The sequence below is a fragment of the Somniosus microcephalus genome, unplaced genomic scaffold (genome assembly GCF_052327205.1).
Source record: "Somniosus microcephalus isolate GS21.2 unplaced genomic scaffold, FLI_Smic_1.0 unresolved_chr7, whole genome shotgun sequence".
In the NCBI taxonomy this organism is placed as follows: Eukaryota; Metazoa; Chordata; class Chondrichthyes; order Squaliformes; family Somniosidae; genus Somniosus; species Somniosus microcephalus.
The window spans coordinates 16,294,481-16,318,363 of record NW_028225185.1 but is presented as its reverse complement, the minus strand read 5'-3'; the positions used below and the strand labels follow the sequence as shown (position 1 = coordinate 16,318,363).

Here is a 23,883-nt window from a genome sequence, read left to right as displayed (position 1 = left end):
ACCCCACACCCACCCGCCCCTTCAACCACCGTCTGCCCCACCTGTGCCAGAGACTGTAGGTCCCGCATTGGACTCATCAGTCACCTGCAAACTCAATTTTAGTGTGGAAACAAGTCATCCTCGGTTCTGAGGGACAGCCTAAGAAGAAGATAGGGTAGACGTAGAGAAGATGTTTCCACTTGTGGGGGAGACCAGAACTAGGAGCCATCAATATAAAATAGTCATCAATAAATCCAATCGGGAATTCAGGAGAAACTTCTTTACCCAGAGAGTGGTGAGAATGTGGAACTCGCTACCACAGGGAGTGGTCGAGATGAATAGTATAGATGCACTTAAGGGGAAGCTGGATAAACACATGAGGGAGAAAGGAATCAAAGATTTAGGTAAGGCAGACTTCAACGGGATGAGACAGAGACTGTCCACAATCTGTTAATGGGTAAAACGACAGAAGATCAGTGGGAGATGTTCAAAAAAGCAATGAATGTGATACAGAACCAGTTTATACCCGAGGGGCCAAGAGCTCTACCTGCCAAAAACAACAGCCATAGATGAATAAAGAGGTAAGGGACAGCATAAAACTAAAAGAAAAAGCATACAAAAATGCAAAAAATAGCACAGATCCTGGCAAATGGGAAAGATACAAAGAACAGCAAAGGGTCACAAAACAGATAGTAAGAGCGACAGAAAGGGAGTATGAAAAGAAACTTGCAAGGGATATCAAAATCAACACAAAGAATGTTTACAATTATATTTTTTAAAAAGGGTAGTCAGGAGCAATGTCGGCTCCTTAAAAACTGAAAGTGGTGATACTGTCAATGATAATAAGGAAATGGCGGACATGTTGAATAATTACTTTGCGTCACTATTTACAGTGGAGGAAGAGAAATGCCAAGGAAACTAATATTGAATCAGGGACAGGGACTCAATAAAATTAACATAAATAAAATAACAGTAATGAAGAAAATAATGGGACTGAAGAGTGACAAATCCCCAGGGCCAGACGGTTTCCATCCCAGGGTTTTAAAGGAAGTAGGTGAGCACATTGCAGATGCCCCAACTATAATCTTCCAAAGTTCTCTCGATTCAGGAACCGTCCCTTTAGATTGGAAAATTGCACACGTCACTCTGCTATTTAAGACTGGCAAGAGCGGGAAACCAGGGAATTATAGACCAGTTAGCCTAACATCTGTTGTCGGGAAATTGCTAGAGTCTATAATTAAGGATAGGGTTGACTGAACACCTCGAAGATTTTCAGTTGCTCAGAGACAGCCAGCATGGATTTGTGAAAGGCAGGTCATGCCTGACAAACCTGATTGAATTGTTTGAGGAGGTGACTAAAGTAGATAACAGGCGAATGTCGATGGATGTTATTTATATGGACTTACAGAAGGCATTTGATAAAGTCCCACATAAGAGACTGTTAACTAAGGTAGAAGCCCACGGAATTGAGGGCAAATTATTAACCTCGTTAGGAAATTGGCTGAGCGGCAGGAGACAGAGAGTCGGGATAATGGGCAGGTACTCAAATTGGCAGGATGTGACTAGTGGTGTCCCGCAGGCATCTGTGTTGAGGCCTCAACTATTCACAGTATTTATTAACGACTTAGATGATGGGATAGAAAGTCATTTGTCCAAATTTGCCGATGACACAAAGATAGGCGGCATTGTAGGCAGTGTAGATGGAAGCATAAAATTACAAAGGGATATCGATAAAGTGAATGGGCAAAACTGTGGCAAATGGATTTCAATGTAGGCAAATGTGAGGTCATCCACTTTGGACCTAAAAGGATCGAACAGGGAACTTTCTAAATGGTGAAAAGCTAAAAACAGTGGAGGTCCAAAGAGACTCGGGGGGGGGGGGTCCAGGTACATCGATCATTAAAATGTCATGAACAGGTACAGAAAATAATCAGAAAGGCTAATGGAATGCTGGCCTTTATATCGAGAGGACTGGAATACAAGGGGGTCGAAGTTATGCTGCAGCTGTACAAAGCCCTGGTTAGACCACACCTGGAGCACTGGGAGCAGTTCTGGGCCCCACACCTTAGGAAGGATAGATTGGCCCTGGAGGGAGGGCAGCGCAGGTTTACCAGAATGATACCTGGACTCCAAGGGTTACATTACGAGGAGAGATTACACAAACTAGGGTTGTATTCCCTATTTAGAAGGTTAAGGGGTGATCTGATGGAAGTTTTCGAGATATTAAGAGGAACAGGTAGAGAGAAACTATTTCCGCTGGTTGGGGAGTCTAGGACTGGGGGGCAGAGGCTAAAAATTAGAGCCAGACCTTTCAGGAGTGAAGTTAGGAAACACTTCTACACACAAAGGGTGGGAGAAGTTTGGAACTCTCTTCCGCAAACAGCAATTGATGCCGGGGGGGGTCAATTGTTAATTTTAAATCGGAGATTGGTAGATTTTTGTTAACCAAAGGTATTAAGGGATATGGGCCAAAGGCGGGTAGATGGAGTGAGGTTGCAGATTAGCCATGATCTCATAGAATGGCGGAACTGTCTCGAGGAGATAAATGGCCTCCTCCTGCTCCAATGCTCCTCTTAAGCCAATAGGGCGAGATGAGGAGGGGTGGGGAGGAGGCTTGAGTGGAGCATAGGCCTGCTGGCCTGTTTCTGTGCTGTACCTTCTACGTAATTCAGAAAATGGCAAAAGTGCGTCATTCCCACTCTTAATTACTATCCAGAAACCCGTGCTGGAAAGTCTGCCTGTACACACACACACGGGGCAAGGGCAGGATAACAACTGGTGGGGATGCCATTCTCTCTTTCTCCTCCCCGGCCTCCACCCACAGCTGAACAATCTGTAGACAGTCAACAACAACAACAACTTGCATTCCTACAGCACCTTCAATGCAGTAAACCGTTCCAAGGCATTTCACAGGAACCCAATCAAGACAAGACTGGACACCGAGCCACACTCGCTGTTGAGGCTCGCACATGCAGAAGGTTCACTTGGGTTGGATACCGGAGAACAGCTAGCACCCACGGACCCGTATTCCAGCACGGGACAGCACCGTCTGATGGAGGGAAGGAGGAAAATTTAGCGGTGGAGGAGGAAGTTTCCACAAAAAAAAAAGTTACAATATTTTCGGACGGTTCGATAGCTAGCTTTCTCTATATTACACCCTTCCAAGAACATTGCAACATCACAGATGATTTGGCGTTACAATAAACTCTTGCGGTATTGAATCAGACGATGCAAGGCTTTGAACTCGTCAGCACAGCTTTCATTTTGAGAACATCTATGATCAACGAGAAAGGGCCGGGTGATGGAGCGAGTTAGTCACCGACCTTTCACCTCTGGAACCAGGGTTGAAAACCAACCAAGAAGTGCCGCGAGACCAAAGTCCTCGATCTACTGGCTGCAACGGTCCTATTCAATGAGCTTGGACTATCCGAATCCAGTTCCTCGTGGTCTTGAGCCAACAGTGCAGTGCCCCTAGCTTGGCACCAAATTGGAAATGGTAATTTTACTGGCACACTAGGGGTGACACTGGAGGTGATCTACTAATGGTGGTGCTTTACTCTGCTTCTAAGCAGGCTATAACTAATCTCAGAGTCCCTGACACTGGCTAGCTGAAATAGAAATCCCATCTCAACTGCAGTACAAAATTCAGATTAAAAAAAAAAAATATAGATATACTTTAGGAAGGACGTGAAGGCTTTGGAGAGGGTGCAGAAGAGATTTACTAGAATGGTTCCAGGGATGAGGGACTTCAGTTATGTGGCTAGACCAGAGAAGCTGGGGTTGTTCTCCTTAGAGCAGAGAAGCTTAGGGTGAAGATCTGATCGAGGGGTTTAAAAATCATGAAGGGTTTAGATAGAGTAGCTGAAGAGAAAAGGGGAAAATTCAGTATCGCCCCATTTGGGGCACCATTATCGGCCGTGCGCAAAGTTTAGCGCCTGGCGCTAATTATCGCCTCCGACAGCAAACTTGGCTTTTATCGCCCCTGGAGGTGATTGAAGCGCTAAATCAGGCGCTTCACACCTGTCTTAAGGCGCAAAGGCCGAGGAGCGAGGCGCTACCTCAGAGCGCTGGTGAAGCGAGGAAGGTCAAATCAAAATGAACCTGCAAAGTGCTGCTCAGTCCCCAAAACTCCTTCACACAGCGTTGAATCTCTCCAGAAGTCTCTCTCTCTCGCTCTCTCAGAATGCGTGGTGCAAAAATGTCACCAACAAAAAAAGGCAGGAAGCGGTCGCCTTTAAATAGCGCTCCCCCAGTCCCTTCCCGACCGCATAACGCTCCCCTCAACCTGTCGTTGCTAGCGGCAGGCGGTAAGGCAGGGGGCGCCACTCAATATCCGGTCTGGGACACTAACGGGGCATTGCGCACTCGACTGATGTCACGATCTGCCGGCGCAGGAGATCGTGGCGGTAGCGTTTAGCGTCGCCGCAAAATGGCTAGTTAATTTCGCGAGCGGCGCAAACATCGCCGTGCCCGGGCGCTAGTGGCTTTGTGCCCCATTAGCGCCCTCTTAAGGCGCTAACGGGAGGCGCAAACAACTGAATTTTCCCCCCAAACTGTTTCCAATGGCTGAAGGGTCGATATCCAGAGGGCTCAGATTTAAGCTGATTGGCAAAAGAACCAGAGGCGACAGGAGGGGAAAAACCTTTTTACGCAGCGAGTGGTTAGGATTTGGAATGCGCTGCCCGATAGGGTGGTGGATACAGATTCAATAGTAGCCTTCAAAAGGGAATGGGATAAATACTTGAAGGAGAAAAAATTGCAGGGATATGGGGAAAGAGCGGGGGGAGTGGGACTGACTGGATTGCTCTTCGAAAGAGCCGGCACAGACTTGATGGGCCGAATGGCCTCCTTCTGTGCTGTCCGATTCTATGATTCTTTGGTAAAGCATGAATGAATTGGTGAGTTTATCCGATTTCTTAGTGCAAGCTATTACTCATAACTGACCATGTCGTTCCTGCAAAAAAACAGGACAAATCCAATCCAGCAAATTACCACCCAATCAGCCTACTCCCAATCCTCAGTAAAGGAATCATCAACAGTGCTATCAAGCGGCACTTACTCACCAATAACCTGCTCACCGATGCTCAGTTTGTAATCGAACAGGACCATGCGGCGTCAGACCTCATTACAGCCTTGGTCCAAACATGGACACAAGAGCTGAATTCCAGAGGTGAGGCGAGAGCGACTGCCCTCGACATCAAGGCAGCATTTGACCGAGTGTGGCACCAAGGAGCCCTGGTAAGACTGAAGTTAATAGGGATCAGCGGGGAAAAAGTTTCCAGTGGCTGGAGTCATACCTGGCACAAAGGTTGTGGTCGTTAGAGGCTAATCATCTAAGCCCCAGGATATCACTGCAGGAGTTCCTTAAAACAGTGTCCTCGGCCCAACTGTCTTCAGCTGATTCAATAATGGCCTCCTCCATCTTAAAGTCAGAAGTGGGGCTGTTTGCTGACGATTGCACAGCACCATTGGCAATCCCGCAGATAATTAAGCAATCCACGCCCGCAAAGACTTGGACAACATCCAGGCTTGGGCCGATATGTGGCGCAAATGTTACTTGTCACCTAAGTGCCAGGCAATGACCATGTCCAACAAGAGAAAGCCCAGCTACCTCCCCTTGACATTCAATGGCATTACCATCGCCGAGATCCCCACCCCACAAACATCCTAGGGGTCACCACTGACCAGAAAGTCAACTGGAACAGCCATATAAATGCTGTGGCTACTAGAGCAAGTCAGAGGCTGGGTATTCTGTGGCAAGTGGCTCACCTCTTAACTACCCAAAGCCTCTCCGACACCTACAAAGGCACAAGTCAGGAGTGTGATGGAACACTTTCCACTTGCCTGGATGAGTGCATCTTCAACACACAAGCCCGACACCATCCAGAACAAAGCAGTCCGCTTGATCGGCACCCCATCCACCACCTTCAACATTCACTCCCTCCACCACAGGCGCACCGTCTCTGCAGTGTGTACTGTCTATAAGATGCACTGCAGCAACTCGCCAAGGCTCCTTTGGCAGCATCTCCCAAACCTGCGACCTCCACCACCTAGAAGGACAAGGGCGGCAGGTACAGGGGAACACCACCACCTCCAGGTTCCTCAATACCCCATTCTGACTTGGAGATATATCAGCCGTGCCTTCGTCGTCGCTGGGTCAAAATCCTGGAATTCCCTAACCCAACACAACAGCACTGTGGGAGCACCTTCACCACACGGACTGCAGCAATTCAAGAAGGCGGCTCACCACCACCTTCTAAAGGGGCAAGTAGGGACGGGCAATAAATGCCGGCCTTGCCAGCGACGCCCTCGTCATAAATTCTACAAATACCATTAGCCCTGAACCAGCCTTTCCAACACACCCAGAGCATTAAAGATTACACTTATACATCCAATTAGTGTGGATTTGCTCAGGGGCATCCCACTTCATGAATAATTCACTGTGTCACCATGGGTGCATTTGTTGTGTGTTGATGCCTTGGGACAAAGCAACAACTGGCATCTGAATTATAGAAGATGCGGCTTCTAAAAAGGCAAATGCAGTAACAGGCGACATTTTCAAAACAGGCCAAGGCCATTGATTGGTCAGCCTCACATCTCCATCATATCCCTCAATCCCTCCTGAAATTGTAACCTCATTTAAAATCATCTTCTTCTTCTTAGGCGGTCTCTCGGAACCGAGGAGGACTTGCTTCCACATTAAAAATGAGTTCTCAGGTGACTGATGAGTCCAATGCGGGACCTACAGTCTCTGTCACAGGTGGGGCAGACGGTGGTTGAAGGGGGCGGGTGGGTGGGGTGCTTGGGTTGACGTGCACTCCTTCTGCTGTTTGCGCTTGGCTTCCGCTTGCTCCCGGCGAAGAGACTCGAGGTGTTCGGCGCCTTCCCGGATGCTTCTCCTCCACGTTGTGTGGTCTTGGGGCCAGGGATTCCCAGGTGTCGGTGAGGATGTTACACTTTTTCAAAGAGGCTTTGAGGGTGTCCTTGAAGTGTTTCCTCTGTCCACCTGGGGCTCTCTTGCCGTGCCGGAGCTCCGAGTAGAGCGCTTGTTTTGGGAGTCTCGTATCGGGCATGCGGACAATGTGGCCCGTCCATCGGAGCTGATCGAGCGTGGTCAGAGCTTCGATGCTGGGGACGTTGGCCTGAGCAAGAACACTGATGTTGGTGCGCCTATCCTGCCAATGGATTTGCAGGATCTTGCGGAGGCAGTGTTGGTGGTACCTCTCCAGTGCTTTGAGGTGCCTGCTGTACATGGTCCATGTCTCTGAAGCATACAGCAGGGTGGGTATCACTGCTGCTCTGTAGACCATGAGCTTAGTGCTGGGTTTGAGGTCCTGGTCTTCAAACACTCTTCCTCAGGCGACCGAAGGCTGCACTGGCACTGGCACTGACACACATACAGCCCAGAAGGAGGCCATTCGGCCCATCGTGCTCGTGCCGGCTCTTTGAAAGAGCTCTCCAATTTAGTCCCACTCCCCCTACACCAACTTTCGCCATAGCCCTGCAATTTTTTTTCCTTTTCCAAGTGCATATCCCTCTCCCTTTTGAAAGTTACTACTGAATCTGCTCCCTCCACCCGATCAGGCAGTGCACAACAACTCGCTGCGGCAAACACATTCTCCTCAATTCCTTCGTCAATGATCATATTTATTTATGCGGTCTGCTTGCTGCACCCTTCTGGTTTTCAAGAATACAAAGGGCAAAACACTGCGGATGCTGGAAATCTGAAATACAAAGAGAAAATGCTGCAAACACTCAGCAGGCCAGGCAGCATCTGTGGAGAGAGAAACAGAGTGAAGGTTTCAGGTCGGCGACCTTTCGTCAGAACTGGAAAATGTTAGAGATCGAACAGGTTTTGAGCAGGGGCAGGGGCAGGGGAAGGAGGGAGGAAAGAACAAGAGAGAAGGTCTGCCATAGGGCAGGAGAGACTAAATGCTTTCGCCTCACACCGTCAACCCATTTGTCATTTACTCTCTCCTGCCCTCCACCCTATCACGGACCTTCCATGTTGTTCTTTCCTCCCCTCCCACCCCGCTTTCCCTGCCCCTGCACTTGCTTAAAACCTGTCCCATCTCTAACTTTTTCCCGTTCTGACGAAGGCTCACAGACCTGAAACGTTAACTCTGTCCCTCTCTGCACAGATGCTGCCTGACCCGCTGAGTTTCAATTTCTGTATCTAATCTCTGGTTGAAAATTTCCGCCTGCTTTTTTTTTTTGTGCTCCCCGTATCCCCTAGTATTTGAACTTTTCACCATCGTGAGCAAGTTACCTGGCTCGGTTCAATAAATTTGACAGCCTTGAAAACTTCTTCCAAGAGAAGCGAGTCCAACTTGCTTAACCGCTTAACCTTTTGGTTGCTTAAGTGTCGGCCGTGGCTCAGTGGGTAGCACACGCGCCTCGGAGTCAGAAGGTTGCGGGTTCGAGTCCCACTCCAGAGACTCGAGCACAAAATCTAGGCAGACATTACCCAGTGCCGGTACTGAGGGAGCGCCGCACTGTCGGAGGAGCGGCACTGAGGGAGCGCCGCACTGTCGGAGGAGCGGCACTGAGGGAGCGCCGCACTGTCGGAGGAGCGGCACTGAGGGAGCGCCGCACTGTCGGAGGGGCAGCACTGAGGGAGCGCCGCACTGTCGGAGGGGCGGTACTGAGGGAGCGCCGCACTGTCGGAGGGGCGGTACTGAGGGAGCGCCGCACTGTCAGAGGTGCCGTCTTTCGGATGAGACGTTAAACCAGAAAAAAATAAGGGACAAAAGGAAATTTTGATTCCATTTACGGATAAATGATTTGGAGCACTGTGTGTTTGAGATAAAACAGTCCCTGGTGTCGAATGCCAGGTTCCCCCACAAACAGGTCAGAACGTGCTCCTGGACTCGGAGCCACTTGCCAACACCAACCAGAGTAACTGGTATTTTTGTTAATAAAACTCTAGGTTGAACGGAAACTGCACCTGGACCATGGTAAACACCCACCTGCTAACTCAAGCAGTCACTGTCAAGAGGGATGGGTCAGCAAACAGAAATCCAAACTTTTTAAACAGCCACATTTTGGTTCTGTTCTTCTCCCCCACAGGGCAGCTGTCTCTCAATTCAATTCAATTCAATTCAATTCAAATTGCTTTATTGGCATGACAAGATACATCTTGTGTTGCCAAAGCACCGAAATACATGTATGATTGACCACATAAACACCGATCTAGACATACAGTGTATAGACAAGTATACCCATGTATACATAGATATACACACATATAATATGCATATAATCTTTTCTTAGATTTAATGGTCACTGGTTGTCCCTCTGCTTGTGGCAAGCTGTAACATAGTTTGCCGCTATAGTTACACATTTTCTCTGTTCCCCCAATAGATATGGGAGTTTTTGGTGGTCATTCAAATTTTTGAATTCAGGGCATATTTTTGTGAATTTTGGGTAGAAATTCTCCCTCATGTCCTGATAGTTTCCACAAGTTGTGAGGGAGTGCATCTCTGTCTCCACCACTCCCTGGCTGCAGTGAGAGCATATCCTGTCCTCTCTGGGCAGCCAGGTCTGCCTGTGTCTGCCTTTTTCGATGGCCAGGCTATGTTCACTAAGTCTGTACATTGTCAAGGCTTTTCTCAGTTTGCTATCCTTTACCATGGTCAGGTATTCAGCCATGGTGTATTGTCTGTTTAGGGCCAAATAGCAATCGAGTTTGTTTTGGGTTTTTGTCGTTTCTGTCCAATAGGTCAAATATTTTTCCTTTTGTTTAGTGATAATTGCGCAATTCACACTTCGAGAGCCAGCCTTTGCTTCTTAACCTGTCCCATTACCATCTCCTCTCGCCTTGAATATTTCTCAATGTCTCTCAACCTCTCCTGCCTTCCAGCCTATCACAGACCTTCCCTTTTGTTCTTTCCTCCCCTCCCCCCTTTCCCAGCCCCTACACTTGCTTAAAAATCTGTTCCATTTCCTGCTTTTTTCCTGTTCTGACGAAAGGCCATCGACCTGAAACGTTAACTCTGTTTCTCTCTTCACAGATGCTGCCTGACCTGCTGAGTATCTCCAGCATTTTCTGTTTCTATTTCAGATTTCCAGCATCTGCAGTATTTTCTTTTTGTTTTTAAACAGCCATCTGCCTGAATGGCACCGCTAGCTAAAAACAGTATTAAAAACCTACTTTAGTGCCAGGAAATGGAACGCTCCAATTTGAACACCCATTATCAATTAAAGGGGTGATCGAATCGAGGTGTTGAAGATGATTAAAGGAGTTGATCGGGTCGAGAGAAACTATTTCCTCTGGTGGGGGGAGCCCAGAACAAGGGGGGGCGTCACCTTAAAATTAGAGCCAGGCCATTCAGGGGTGATGTCAGGAAGCACTTCTTCACACAAAGAAATCTAGAACTCTCTCCCCAAAAAAAAGCTGTCGAGGCTGCGGGGTGGGGTCAATTGAAAATGTCAAAACGGAGATGGATAGATTTTTGAAATGAAAACAAAACATTTCTGTAGGTCTACTGCTCAAAGACATTGCATGTGTCTGGACTTGGTCAAACACTATAAACAGGTTTGTTGTTGCAAACCATATTTGGTGTCGGATTCGAACTGTCTTACAAATGCCAGATAGTGGGACAGCCCATCAGTAGATACATAGCCCACCAGCTCATCATTTTCAACATTTATTTCACGCCCTTACATTGTTCAGACAGTAAAACGCCTCCCCATCAGTTCCTCAATGATGTCTTTCAAATAGAATGAATAGAAATAAACAGCATCAAAAATGGAAGACAACCACAATTTATGGTACCAACTCGACGAGTTTGCACACTGGAACTGGCCACAAAGTGCAGGGGTTTACCTCCATTTTAAGGCTGCTGCGGTGGTTAGACTTGTTCCCGTGTATCAGAACCCTGAGGTGTTAAGCCATGCACTTCTGTCACGAGACAATTGAGGTGTAAAGAGATGCCAGAGGCGAGATGGCATGAGGATTTTTTGTTAGTGAGGAGGGAGCCTGCGAAGATTCAGCATTGGCCACCAGGATACAACAGCTGACCGCAGGGGAGGTCGGCCTGGCAGAGCACTGGTTAAAGGTTCACGGCCTCAATTAGGGGAACCTTTGCTGTGGGATTGTATACACTGAAATGTTAGGAATAAAATTCCATTTGTGAAGAGGGAAGAAAGAGATGACGTGTCAGCCCAGATTTTCAGTTTTAGTTTTATTAGTTTCAGGGGGAAAAAAAATACACCAGGAACCAGCACACTGCAAAGTCACAGTCCTGCAAGCCAGCCAATATCAGGGTAGGGAGAGGGGAGCGAGCGAGAGGGGGGAGCGAGCAGGAGGGGAGCGAGAGGGAGGGAGAGCGAGAGGGAGGGAGAGCGAGAGGGGGAGATAGGGAGCGAGAGAGAAAGATAGGGAGCGAGAGAGAGAGATAGGGAGCGAGAGAGAGAGATAGGGAGCGAGAGAGAGAGATAGGGAGCGAGAGAGAGATAGGGAGTGAGCGAGCGAGATGACGTGTCAGCCTAGATTTTGCGCTCAAATCTCTAGAGTGGGACTCCACGACCTTCTGGCTTGGAGGCGAGAGTGCTGCCCACTGAGCCATAGCTGACACCTAGAGAGACGCCACAGGTGAAACAAATGCACATCTGTCATCAGTTAGAATTAAGGCAACTCACAGGGCAGGGTGGCACCTCGGCACTCTCTCACTGCGAGCTGCTGTCAAGGCAGCAGTCTCATTTGCCAAATCTCGTCAGTCTGTATAAAGCTGGGGCGGGAGAATCCGGGAGTTGGTATTTCCCCGTGTTAACATGGGGATTTACAGGAATTATTCGATGAAAACCTCAAGTTCAGAAATTAAAGTTAGCAACCCTCACATTCATATAGAAATACTGAGGTTATGTTATGCCATTTTCTCATATCTCAACTATTTTAACACATCTTTGCTCAAGTGCACCTAAGCGTTTTGCGGTTGTGGTCGAGTCAAGCTCACTGCTTGTGACGGGGTTTTGGACTAAAATCATATCGTACTTTCAGTGGGGAAGTGTCACTGACGAGAGGGGCTCTGCTTAAAAGAGCAATTGCTATTTATAAAGCATCTGTCAATATGGTTGGTGAGCTCTCAAAACAGAATCCAATTCAAATGCAGTTTTGTGGCAATAAGCTCGACATAAGTGAACTCTGCCAATTGGAGGGCCAGTCACTGTACACGCTGTATTCAAAGTGCTCCCAAAGAGTATTTGCAAGCTGGAAGAAAAAATTAAATCACAAGGCCCAGCCATGTTACAGTAGACCAACTTTGCATCGTATCCCTCAATCTTTTCTTTCCAGGGGCAAACAGCACAGAAGGAGGCCATTGGGCCCATCGTGCCCGTGCTAGCTCTTTGGAAACAGCTGTCCAATTCGCCACATTCCTCTGCTCTTTGTCCGTAGCCCTGCAGATGTCTCCAAATCATCCAAGATATTTCTTAAACCCATTCATAGCGCTTCCCCAAGACAAAAAAAACACACCTGGCTGTCCCAACTCCTAATGTTCCCCACCTGCATGTAAACTGGGGTCTCAGGCTTGTTCAGCGGGCAGGGCCCAGGCCTAATTTTGTTAAAATTTCATTTAGAACTTCAATTTTTACAGTTAGTTTAACTTACTTAGCTAATCTTTCAGTTGCAACTTTCAAATGGTTTAGATTGATTTCAACTCGTGAAGACTGAGGGGTGACCTGATCGAGGTTTTTTAAGATTATGAAGGGGTTCGATAGGGTAGACGTAGAGAAGATGTTTCCGCTTGCGGACAAGACCAGAACTAGGGGCCGTCAATATAAGAGAGTCACTGATAAATCCAATGGGGAATTCAGGAGAAACTTCTTTACCCAGAGAGTGGGGAGAATGTGGAACTCGCTACCACAGGGAGTGGTCGAGGTGACGAGCAGAGATGCATTGGGATTACACAAGAATTAGGAGCAGGAGTCGGCCATTCGGCCCCTCGAGCCTGCTCCGCCATTCAGTAAGATCACGGCTGATCATCGACCTCAACTCCACTTTCCCGCCCGACCCCCATATCCCTAGATTCCCCGAGAGTCCAAAAATCTCTCGATCTCAGCCTTGAATATACTCAACGACTGAGCATTGAGGAGGAAACTAGATAAAAACATGAGGGACAAAGGAATAGAAGGGTATGCTGATGGAGGCGAGGTGAAGAGGGGTGGGAGCAGGCGCGTGTGGATCCAAGCATAGAAACATAGAAGATAGGAGCAGGAGTAGGCCATTCGGCCCCTCGAGCCTGTTCCGCCATTTAATGATATCATGGCTGATCATCCAAATTCAGTACCCTGTCCCTGCTGTCTCCCCATATCCCTTGATCCCTTTAGCCTTAAGAAATATATCCAACTCCTTCTTGAATATATTGAATGAATTGGCCTCAACTGCCTTCTGTGGTAGAGAATTCCATAGGTTCACCACTCTCTGGGTGAAGAAATTCCTCCTCATCTCTGTCCTAAATGGCTTACCTCTTATCCTTAGACTGTGGCCCCCTGGTTCTGGACTCCCCCCGCCATCAGGGACATCCTTCCTGCATCGAGTCCTGTTAAATTTTTGTTTGCCAGCATAGACCAGTTGGGCCGAATGGCCTAGTTTCTGTGCTGTAACCTCGAGAGAACCCCAGATTAAATTTTCAGTATTTATTGTGGAACTAGCACGGTGCCTCCTGTGGTTCTCGTTTTTAGACTGCTGTTCCCGAGTATTTGAGCCCTGTGGTGTAGTGAAGAATTTGATTGAATCAGCCTCGTCACACTCCTTCATTTGGGGTTTTTTTTTCGGTTTCCTTTTCGACTTTTGGTTTCGGCTTCTGGCCGTACTTGTCGGGGAAGTCACCCGAATTGAACTCAAGACAAACACTGCAAGTGTACCTCCAGGAGCTGGCCTCGCTCCTGCCTCAGCCTAACTGCAACCAGTGCGCAACTCAGAAAGTTACGCAGCGCCCAGCTTTTTCCGGGGTTTTTTTGTTGTTGCCCCGCATGCCACCAAACAGCTGACTGCCCAGTCTGCTGTTTAAAAAAAAGTTAAAGCCGGACTTTTGGCTGCTGGTTGGGAGGATTCAAAACCTCCCTGGAGAGAGAGAGCGCGAGCGAGACTGCACCAGAACTGCTAGTTCGACGCAGCTCAAGTATTCCTCTTTCCGGTATCACAGCATGCTGCTGTTTTAGCTCGTTCAATTTGGATATAATTTGCATAACTGATTCAAGCACCAATTTCAATGCTTACAGTAAATATCATTTTGCAAGATGATCAGAGTTTCAGTGAAATATTTAGAACTTTCAAAACAATTGCCACCGCCCCCCAGCCTTTTCTTTCTTAATGTCCTACAAACGCTGACTTATGCTGGGATATAATTCCACAGGCACTGCCCACTCTCTCGTGCATTGGGAGCATCGGGAGTGAAAACAAGCAGCGCTTTGGAACCGCAGGTATAATTTCTTGCAGAACCCAACACGTCAAGTGCGTTAAGTTTGGAATGCTTGAGGCTTAATACCCACAGGTTGGTCATAAAAGTTTCTCTCTTTCTGGTCAAGCCTAGACAGCAACAGACTATTCTGCCATGGCAGGTATCACAGCAAATATGGACACATGCGCACTCGACAGCTGCCAGCCAAGCCCGGAGGTCGCCGGCAGTATCCAAGACAAACCAGCCCGCTTGATCGGCCCCCCATCCACCACCTTAAACACTCACTCCCTCCACCACCGGCGCACCGTGGCTGCAGTGTGTACCATCTACAAGATGCACTGCAGCAACTCGCCAAGGCTTCTTCGGCAGCACCTCCCAAACCCGCCGCCTCTTCCACCTAGAAGGACAAGGGCAGCAGGCGCACAGGAACACCACCACCTCCAAGTTCCCCTCCGAGTCACACACACCATCCCGACTTGGAAATATATCGGCCGTTCCTTCATCGTCGCTGGGTCAAAATCCTGGAACTCCCTCCCTAACAGCGCTGTGGGAGCACCTTCACCACACGGGACTGCAGCGGTTCAAGGCGGCGGCTCACCACCACCTTCTCAAGGGGCGATTAGGGATGGGCAATAAATGCCAGGCCTTGCTAGCGACGCCCACATCCCGTGAATGAATTAAAAAATTAAATTCCTAGCGCTGTTCAGCGGAGATAAGCTGCACACACCAGAAGATAGCCCGAGCACTATCTCAGCCCATGTTGCTCTTGTCGGAACAAGGGAAGAACATTAAAAAGTGTTTTTCTCCATTGAAACGCATCTCTTTACTACACCAACTGCATTTTCAACCCCCTCGCTGATGTCGACACCACTACCACATCTGGTACAATTATTTATCATCCATTGAGCAAAAAAAATAAAATATTTTAAGACTTTTTAAAGTTTACTTCTCACTAAATTAAATTTATGCATTGCTCCAAAGCTTGGGCGCATAACATAGGCTGGCAGTGGAGTACGGAGGAGTCGTCTTTCGGATGAGACATTGAACCAAGAACCCACCTGCCCGATCGGGTGGATGCAAGAGATCCCGCGGCACTACTGGAAGAGGAGCAGGGGGAGTTCTCCCCCGGTGTCCTGGGGCCAATACTGATCCCTCAAGCAGCATTGTAAAAAACGATTATATACAGTACTGAGGCTATATTAACTGGGGTCGCACCTTGCGCGCTTTGTGGGATTTGCTGCGTGCAATTTAGCTGCTGTATTTGCTGATATTACTACAATGACTATGTTTCAAAAGTAATTCATTTGCTGTGAAGCATTTTCAGACCTCCTCAGCACGGGATCATTGCAAGTCGATAGAATCATAGAACGATACGTCACAGCCCATCGTGCCTCTTTGAACGAGCTCTCCAATTATTCCCACTCCCCCCTGCTCTTTCCCCACAGCCCTGTGAATTTTTCCCCTTCAAGTATTTCTCCAATTCTCCTTTTGAAAGTCACTATTGAATCTGCTTCCACCGCCCTTTCAGGCAGCGCGTTCCAGATCACAACAACTCGCTGCGTAAAAAACATTCTCCTCATCTCCCCCTCTGGTCCTTTTGCTGATTATCTTCAATCTGTGTCCCCTGGTTACCGACCCTCCTGCCACTGGAAATACTTTCTCCCCGATCTACTCGATCAAAACCCCTCGTTCTGCTGGCTTCATTTTTTCTACTCGGCTACACTGGATTCCCCTCCCACACCAAGATTTTTGTGGAGAAAAACGCTAGTGCAGGGTTGTCGGGTGGACTGGTTATTCTGTAGTTCTATTTCATTCTATTTCCTACATTCCAACAGTGACTACACTTCAAAAGTAAATTGGCTGCATCGCGCTTTGGGGCGTCCTGAGGCGGTGAAAGGCGCTATAGAAATGCATAGAATATACGGCACAGAAACAGGCCATTCGGCCCAACCAGTCCGTGCCGGCGTTTATGCTCCACTTGAGCCTCCTCCCGTCTTTCCTCGTCTAACTCTATCAGCATAACCCTCTATTCCCTTCTCCCTCATATGTTTATCCAGCCTCCCCTTAAATGTATCTATACTATTCGCCTCAACCACTCCCTGAGGGAGCGAGTTCCACATTCTCACCACTCTCTGGGTAAAGAAGTTTCTCCTGAATCCCCCATTGGATTTATTGGTGACTATCTTATATTGACGGCCTCTAGTTATGCTCTTCCCTACAAGAGGAAACATTCTCTCTGTATCCACTCTATCAAAACCTTTCATCATTTTAAAGACCTCTATTCGGTCACCCCTCAGCCTTTTTTCCCAAGCGAAGAGACCCAGCCTGTTCATCCTTTCCTGATATGTATACCCTCGCATTTCTGGTATCATCCTTGTAAATCTTCTCTGCACCCTCTCCACTGCCTCTCTATCCTTTTATTATAATGGCCCAGAAATTCGGGTCTCCACGGGTGAGTACGCACGAGTGAAGGGGTTCAGAGGTCAAACGCGTGCGCAGGCGGGGCTGCGCGTGCGCATCGAACTTCGGGGTTTTTTTTTTTTTATAAAACAGGTTTCTCCGGGAAGGTAAGTCTCCAGAAGTTAGAAATGTAAAAAGCAGGCGTAAGGCCGGCTTTTTACAAGGTAAGTGGTGAATTAATTAAAATTAAAACATTTTTTCCACAGGTTTATTATTTTTTAATACTTTAAAGAAAGGTAAGTTTATTTTTTAGCCCCGTTAGAAAATAAAATTATTTTTTTCAAAAATTTAAATGATTGTTTAAAATAGTTATTTCATGTAATTTATAGTTTATTTAAAAAATGTGATTTAAAAAAAAAAAAAAACTATTTGAAGATTTAGTGCTGTTTTGGGGCCGGACAAGTCTTGACAGCTCTTCCTGTCAAATCTATGAATAGAGATTCCCTGCTACCATTGGCTCTCCATGGCCCACGTGATCCCAGGGGACGCTTCGAACTAACTGCGCCCCTGGGATACACAAGCACCTCGCGCCGGCAGTTGGAGCAGGCCCAGGATCGGAATCCCACGCGGGCCCACAGCTCAACGGCCGGCGCGCTAGGTAAGTGCAGGTCAGGGGCTTACACCCGCGGGAAGCCCCCGACCCGAATTTCTGGGCCAATATGGCGGCCAGAACTGTACGCAGTACTCCAAGTGTGGTCTAACCCAGGTTCGATACAGGATTAGCATGACTTCCCTCCTTTTCAATTCCATGCCTCTAGTAAACCCTAGTGCTTGGTTTGCTTTTTTATGGCCTTGCTAACCTGTGTCGCAACTTTCAGTGATTTATGTATTTGTACTCAGAGTGCCCTTTGTTCCTCTACCCCACCTAGACTCGCACCCTCCAAGTGATAAGTGATCTCCCTAGTCTTCCTACCAAAATGTAATACCTCACATTTATCTGTGTTGAACTTCGTTTGCCAATTATATGCCCATTCTGCAAGTTTATTAATGTCCTCCTGTAATCTGTTGCAGTCCTCCCCGGTATTGACTATCCCCCCCCCCCCGCCAATTTGGTGTCCTCCGCAAATTTAGAAACTGTGTTTTTGATTCCAAAGTCTAAATCGTTAATGTAAATTGTGAACAGCAGTGGCCCCAGCACTGATCCTTGTAGAACACCACTACCCACCTTCTGCCACTGTGAATAGCTACCCTTTACTCCCGCTCTCTGCTTTCTGTCCTGAAGCCAGCCAGCAATCCATCCTGCTACTTGTCCCCTGACTCTGCATTCTCTGACCTTGTTCATTAGTCTATTATGGGATACCTTATCGAAGGCCTTTTGAAAATCTAGATAAATTACATCTACTGCATTACCCTCGTCTACTCTCTCTGTTACCCTTTCAAAAAATTCAATAAGGTTGGTCAAGCAAGACTTTCCCTTTTGAAATCCATGCTGACTATTATTATATTTTTGGTTTCGTAGAATCATAGAACTTTACAGCACAAAAGGAGGCCATTCGGCCCATCTTGTCCGTGCCGGCCGACAAAGAGCTAGCCACCCTAGTCCCACTTTCCAGCACTTGGTCCGTAGCCCTGTAGGTTATGGCACTTCAAGTACATATCCAAGTACTTTTTAAAATGTGAGGAGGGTCTCTGCCTCTCCCACCCTTTCAGGCAGTGAGTTCCAGACCCCCACCACCCTCTGGGCTAAAACATTTCTTCTCAAATCCCCTTTAAATTTCCGACCAATTACTTTGAATCTCTGCCCCCTGGTTATTGACCCTTCTGCTAAGGGAAATGGGTCCTTCCTATCCACTCTATCTAGGCCCCTCATAATTTTATACACCTCAATTAGGTCTCCCCTCAGCCTCCTCTGTTCCAAAGAAAACAACCCCAGCCTCTCCAATCTTTCCTCATAGCTAAAATTCCCCAACCCAGGCAACATCCTCGTAAATCTCCTCTGTACCCTCTCGAGTGCGATCACATCCTTCCTGTAATGTGGTGACCAGAACTGCACGCAGTACTCTAGCTGCGGCCTAACTAGTGTTTTATACAGTTCAACCATAACCCCCCTGCTCTTGTATCCTATGCCTCAGCTAATAAAGGCAAGTTCCCCGTACGCCTTCTTATCCACCTTACTACCTTCAGAGATCTGTGTACATGCACTCCAAGGTCCCTCTGTTCTTCTGCACTTCAGTGTCCTGCCATTTAATGTGTATTCCTTTGCTTTGTTACCCCTCCCCAAATGCATTACCTCACACTTCTCCAGATTGAATTCCATTTGCCACGGTTCTGCCCACGTGACCAGTCCATTGATATCTTCCTGCAGTCTGCAGCTTTCTTCTTCAATATCAACCAGACGGCCAATTTTTGTATCATCTGCAAACTTCTTAATCATAGTTCCCACATTCAAGTCCAAATCATTGGTTTATACCACAAAAAGCAAAGGACCCAGTACTGAGCCCTGTGGAACCCCACTGGAAACAGCCTTCGGGTCACAAACACACCCTTCGACCATTACCCTTTGTTTCCTGCCTCTGAACCAATTTTGGATCCAACTTGCCACTTTGCCTTGGATCCCATGGACTAGTCTTCCATGCAGGACCTTATCAAAAGCCTTGCTAAAATCCATATAGGCTACATCAAACGCACTACCCTCATCGACCCTCCTTGTTACCTCCTCAAAAAATTCAATCAAGTTAGTCAGACACGACCTTCCCTTAACAAATCCATGCCGAGTGTCCTTGATTAATCCGAGTCTTTCTAAATGAAGATTTATCCCGTCGCTCAGAACTTCTTCCAATAATTTTCCCACCACCGAGGTTAGGCTGACTGGTCTGTAATTACTCGGTCTATCCCTTTCTCCCTTTTTAAACAGTACCACATTAGCAGTCCTCCAGTATTGAGTCCTCGGTATCTGTCATAAGCTTCCCTTTTTTTCTTTATCCTACCCTGTATGCACCTTGACATCCAGGGAGCTCTAGATTTGTTAGTCCCACCCTTTTTCTTTAAGGGAACATACTTGCTCTGAACCCTCACTATCTCCTCCTTGAATGCCTCCCTCTGCTCTTGACACTGATTTACCTACAAGTTTCTGTCTCCAGTCCACTTTGGCGAAAACACCTCTCAGCTTAGTAAAATTAGCTTTTCCCCAATTGAGAACTTTTATTCCTGGTCCACCCTTGTCCTTTTCCATAACTATCCTAAATCTCACTGAATTATAATCGCTACCACCAATATACTCTCCCACTGATACCCTTTCCACCTGCCCAGCTTCATTCCCGAAAACAAGGTCCAGAACCGCCCCCTCTCTGGTTGGGCTTGCTACGTACTGGCTAAAAAAGTTCTCCTGGATGCATTTTAAGAATTCTGCTCCCTCTGTGCCTTTCACACTAATTTTATCCCAGTTAATATTAGGGAAGTTGAATTCCCCGACTATTACTGCCCTCTTTTTGCACGTCTCAGATATTTGCCTCCATATTTGCTCTTCTATCTCCCTCTGACTGTTCGGAGGTCTGTAGTACACTCCCAGCAGTGTGATTGGCCCTTTTTTGTTTTTCAGTTCAACCCATACGGCCTCATTTGATGATCCTTCGAAGATATCCTCCCTCCTCACAGCTGTAATTGATTCTTTAATCAATACTGCGACCCCCCTCCTTTTTTATCCCCCTCTCTATCTCGTCTGGAAACCCTGTAACCAGGAATGTTGAGCTGCCATTCCTGCTCTTCTTACAGCCATGTCTCAGTAATAGTTAGATCATACTCCCACGTGTCTATCTGTGCCATCAGCTCATCTGCTTTATTCCCTAGACTCCTTGCGTTGAAGTATATACCATTTAGCACAGCATTACTCCCTTGTTGTCTATTTTCTAGCCTTTGTATCCTCTGCCTACCAAACTCGCTTACTAATTTTCTGCCTTCCATTTCCAGCCTTGCTTCGCTCCCTTCTGCATCCACTCTCAGGTTCCCATCCCCCTGCCAAGCTAGCTTAAACCCTCCCCAACAGCACTAGCAAACCCTGCCGCGAGGATATTGGTTCCGGACCTGTTGAGGTGCAACCCGTCCGGCTTGTACAAGTCCCACTTTCCCCAGAAACAGTCCCAAAGCCTCAGGAATCTAAAGCCCTCCCTCCTGCACCATCTCTCCAGCCACACATTCATCTGCTGTATCCTCCTGTTTCTGTACTCACTAGCACGTGGCACCGAGAGTAATCCGGAGACTACTACCTTTGAGGTTTCTAGATGTTCCTCTATTTTCTCCTTTAGTTCGCCACTGATGCAGCACGGTGGCATAGTGGTTAGCACTGTTGTCTCACAGCGCCAGGGACCCGGGTTCGAATCCGGCCTCGGGTGACTGTCTGTGTGGAGTTTGCACATTTTCCCCGTGTTTGCGTGGGTTTCCTCCGGGTGCTCCGGTTTCCTCCCACAGTCCAAAGATGTGCGGGTTAGGATGATTGGCTATGATAAATTGACCCTTAGTGTTAGGGGGATTAAATACGTGGGGTTACGGGGATAGAGTGGGATATGTGTTGGTGTAGGGGTTACGGGGATCGGGTGGGATATGTGTCGGTGCAGGCTCGATGGGCCGAAATGGCCTCTATCTGCACTGTGAGGTTTCTGTGATCTGTGATGTTAAGCTGACTGGTCTATAATTCCCTGGACATGTTCTATCCCCCTTCTTCAATATCGGTATTACGTTAACTATCCGCCACTCCTCTGGCACGACATCTTTTTCTAACGAATTATTAAACATGCGTAGTAACGCCTCTGCTATCTCTGCCCTAGATTCTTTTAAAATCTGGACTAGGGGTTTTATTCTCCTTTGAGTTTGATTAGTTTATTTAATATATCCCCTTTTTTTTATATTTTAAATGCACTTATCTCATTACTAATCTCATCATCCAATGTCATGTCCACCTGTTCTATCTCCCTGGTAAATACTGAAGCAAAATAATGATTTAATATTTCTGCCCTTTCTCTATCGTTACCTGTGGTATTATCCTGTCTATCCCTTAATGGCCCTATTCCCACCCCAACCTTCCTTTTTTTTTATTGATGCACCCATAAAATATTTTACTGCTATTTTGTTTCAGCTTCCTTGATGCCAGTCTTTCTTTTTTTAATGCTTGCTGCACCCGGACGAGGCTCCCCTTTTAACTTTTCTTCCTTTGAATCTGTAGAGTTCACCTTCTCCCTAATCTCCAAATTTGCAGACAACACAAAGCTGGGTGGGCGTGTGTGCGGTGAGGAGGATGCCGAGAAACTCCAGGATGATTTGGACAGGTTGGGTGATTGCATCAGCCATGCTTCTGCCCAATGTAACGTGGATAAATGCGAGGTTATCCACTTTGGCGTCAAAAACAGGAAGGCAGATTATCTGAATGGCAATAGATTGGGAGAAGGGGAAGTGCAACGAGACCTGGGTGTCCTTGTGCACCAGTCGCTGAAGGTAAGCATGCAGGTGCAGCGGGCGGTTAAGGCGGCAAATGGTATGTTGGCCTTCGCAGCGAGAGGGTTTGAGTACAGGAACAAGGATGTCTTGCTGCAGTTGTACAGGGCCTTGGTGAGGCCACATCTTGAGTAGTGTGTGCAGTTTTGGTCGCCTTATCTGAGGAAGGATGTTCTTGCCATGGAGGGAGTGCAGCGAAGATTCACCAGGCTGATACCTGGGATGGCAGGAATGACGTATGAGGAGAGATTGGGTCGATTGGGCTTGTATTCGCTGGAGTTTAGAAGAATGAGAGGGGATCTCATTGAAACTTATAAAATTCTGACAGGACTGGACAGGCTAGATGCAGGAAGGATGTTCCCGATGGTTGGGGAGTCCAGAACCAGGGGTCACAGTCTAAGGATAAGGGGTAAGCCATTTAAGACAGAAAATGAGGAGGAATTTCTTCACCCAGAGAGTGGTGAACCTGTGGAATTCTCTACCACAGAAGGCAGTAGAGGCCAATTCATTAAATATATTCAAGAAGGAGTTAGATATATTTCTTAAGGCTAAAGGGATCAAGGGATATGGGGAGAAAGCAGGGACAGGGTACTGAGTTTGGATGATCAGCCATGATCTCATTGAATGGCGGAGCAGGCTCGAGGGGCCGAATGGCCGACTCCTGCTCCCATCTTCTATGTTTCTATGTTTCTAATCATTCCCTTCACACCCTAGGATTGAAATTCCGCACTGGGGAACAAAATTAACAATTGAGGCAAATGGGGCGCTTTGATAGACGTTTAACTGAAAGAGTGTTCCCCCCCCCCAACCACACAGTTGGTTTGCTATATGCTAATCTATACGTGACCTTTAAAATATCTGAAGCACCCGGTTGCATTTTCACAGGGGTGGGAAGGAGGTGCTCCATTGAAACATGTCTGAAATATCGAGGTACTGAATACTTTGCAAAACACCATGCGGCTCTGGGAACGGGGAAAATATCTATTTCCTCTGCAGGGAAAACGGATTTAGCCGTTTATCAATTCAGTGCGGCAATTTTTATTGCAATTGTTGCATTTCCTGTAAGGTTTAAACATTATGGCCTAGAAATTGGGTTGGGGCGCCAAAGTGGCGCAAAAGTCGCCTGAGCGCAGGATTTAGCACAGCGATCAGAGTGATACCGATCGCCAGAAATTCAGTTTCAGTGCCCCTCGAGGGACACGGGGCGAGGCTCGAGGCGCTCCACGTCCCTCTTAGGGCGCTGAAACTGATTATCGCAGCGCAACGTGCCGCAGCGCCACACACTGCGGCACGGCACGGCACGCCGCGGTACTGCAGGCCTTCCTCCCACTGTTAAGGGGGAGGTGCCTGCAACAGCGCGATCCCCGCTCGCGAGTGCCGGCAAATGAGCCCGGCACCAAGGAGAAGTGCCGGGCTCTCAGGAAACGGCCGGCAATGCCGCGGGGGGGGAGGGGGGGGGGGGGGTTAGGAGGCCGGGGACGGAGGTGCTGGCAGGCGGCCGCCGAAAAAGCGGCCGCCCCGCCCCTCCACCTTAACTTGCGCCGCTGCCGGCACAGTAAGGCCCCGTGAACCGGGCGCGGGTAGCGAACGGCGCAACTGTGGCGTTCGCTACCAAATA

The 23,883-nt window shown here is 47.7% G+C and overlaps 1 protein-coding gene across 2 annotated transcripts in view; it reads right to left on the bottom strand.

Annotated features, from left to right (window-relative positions):
* LOC147086581 (zinc finger and BTB domain-containing protein 7B-like) overlaps positions 1-23,883 on the bottom strand; it is a 172,570-nt gene that overhangs the window by 48,808 nt on the left and 99,879 nt on the right. Inside the window, exon 3 of one of the 2 annotated variants that reach the window (XM_085978726.1) lies at positions 2,857-3,028. The exons of the other annotated variant lie outside the window; for it this stretch is intronic. The gene's annotated coding sequence lies outside the window, so the exon portion shown is untranslated. The remainder of the gene's footprint in view (positions 1-2,856; positions 3,029-23,883) is intronic. 2 annotated transcript variants of the gene reach the window in all.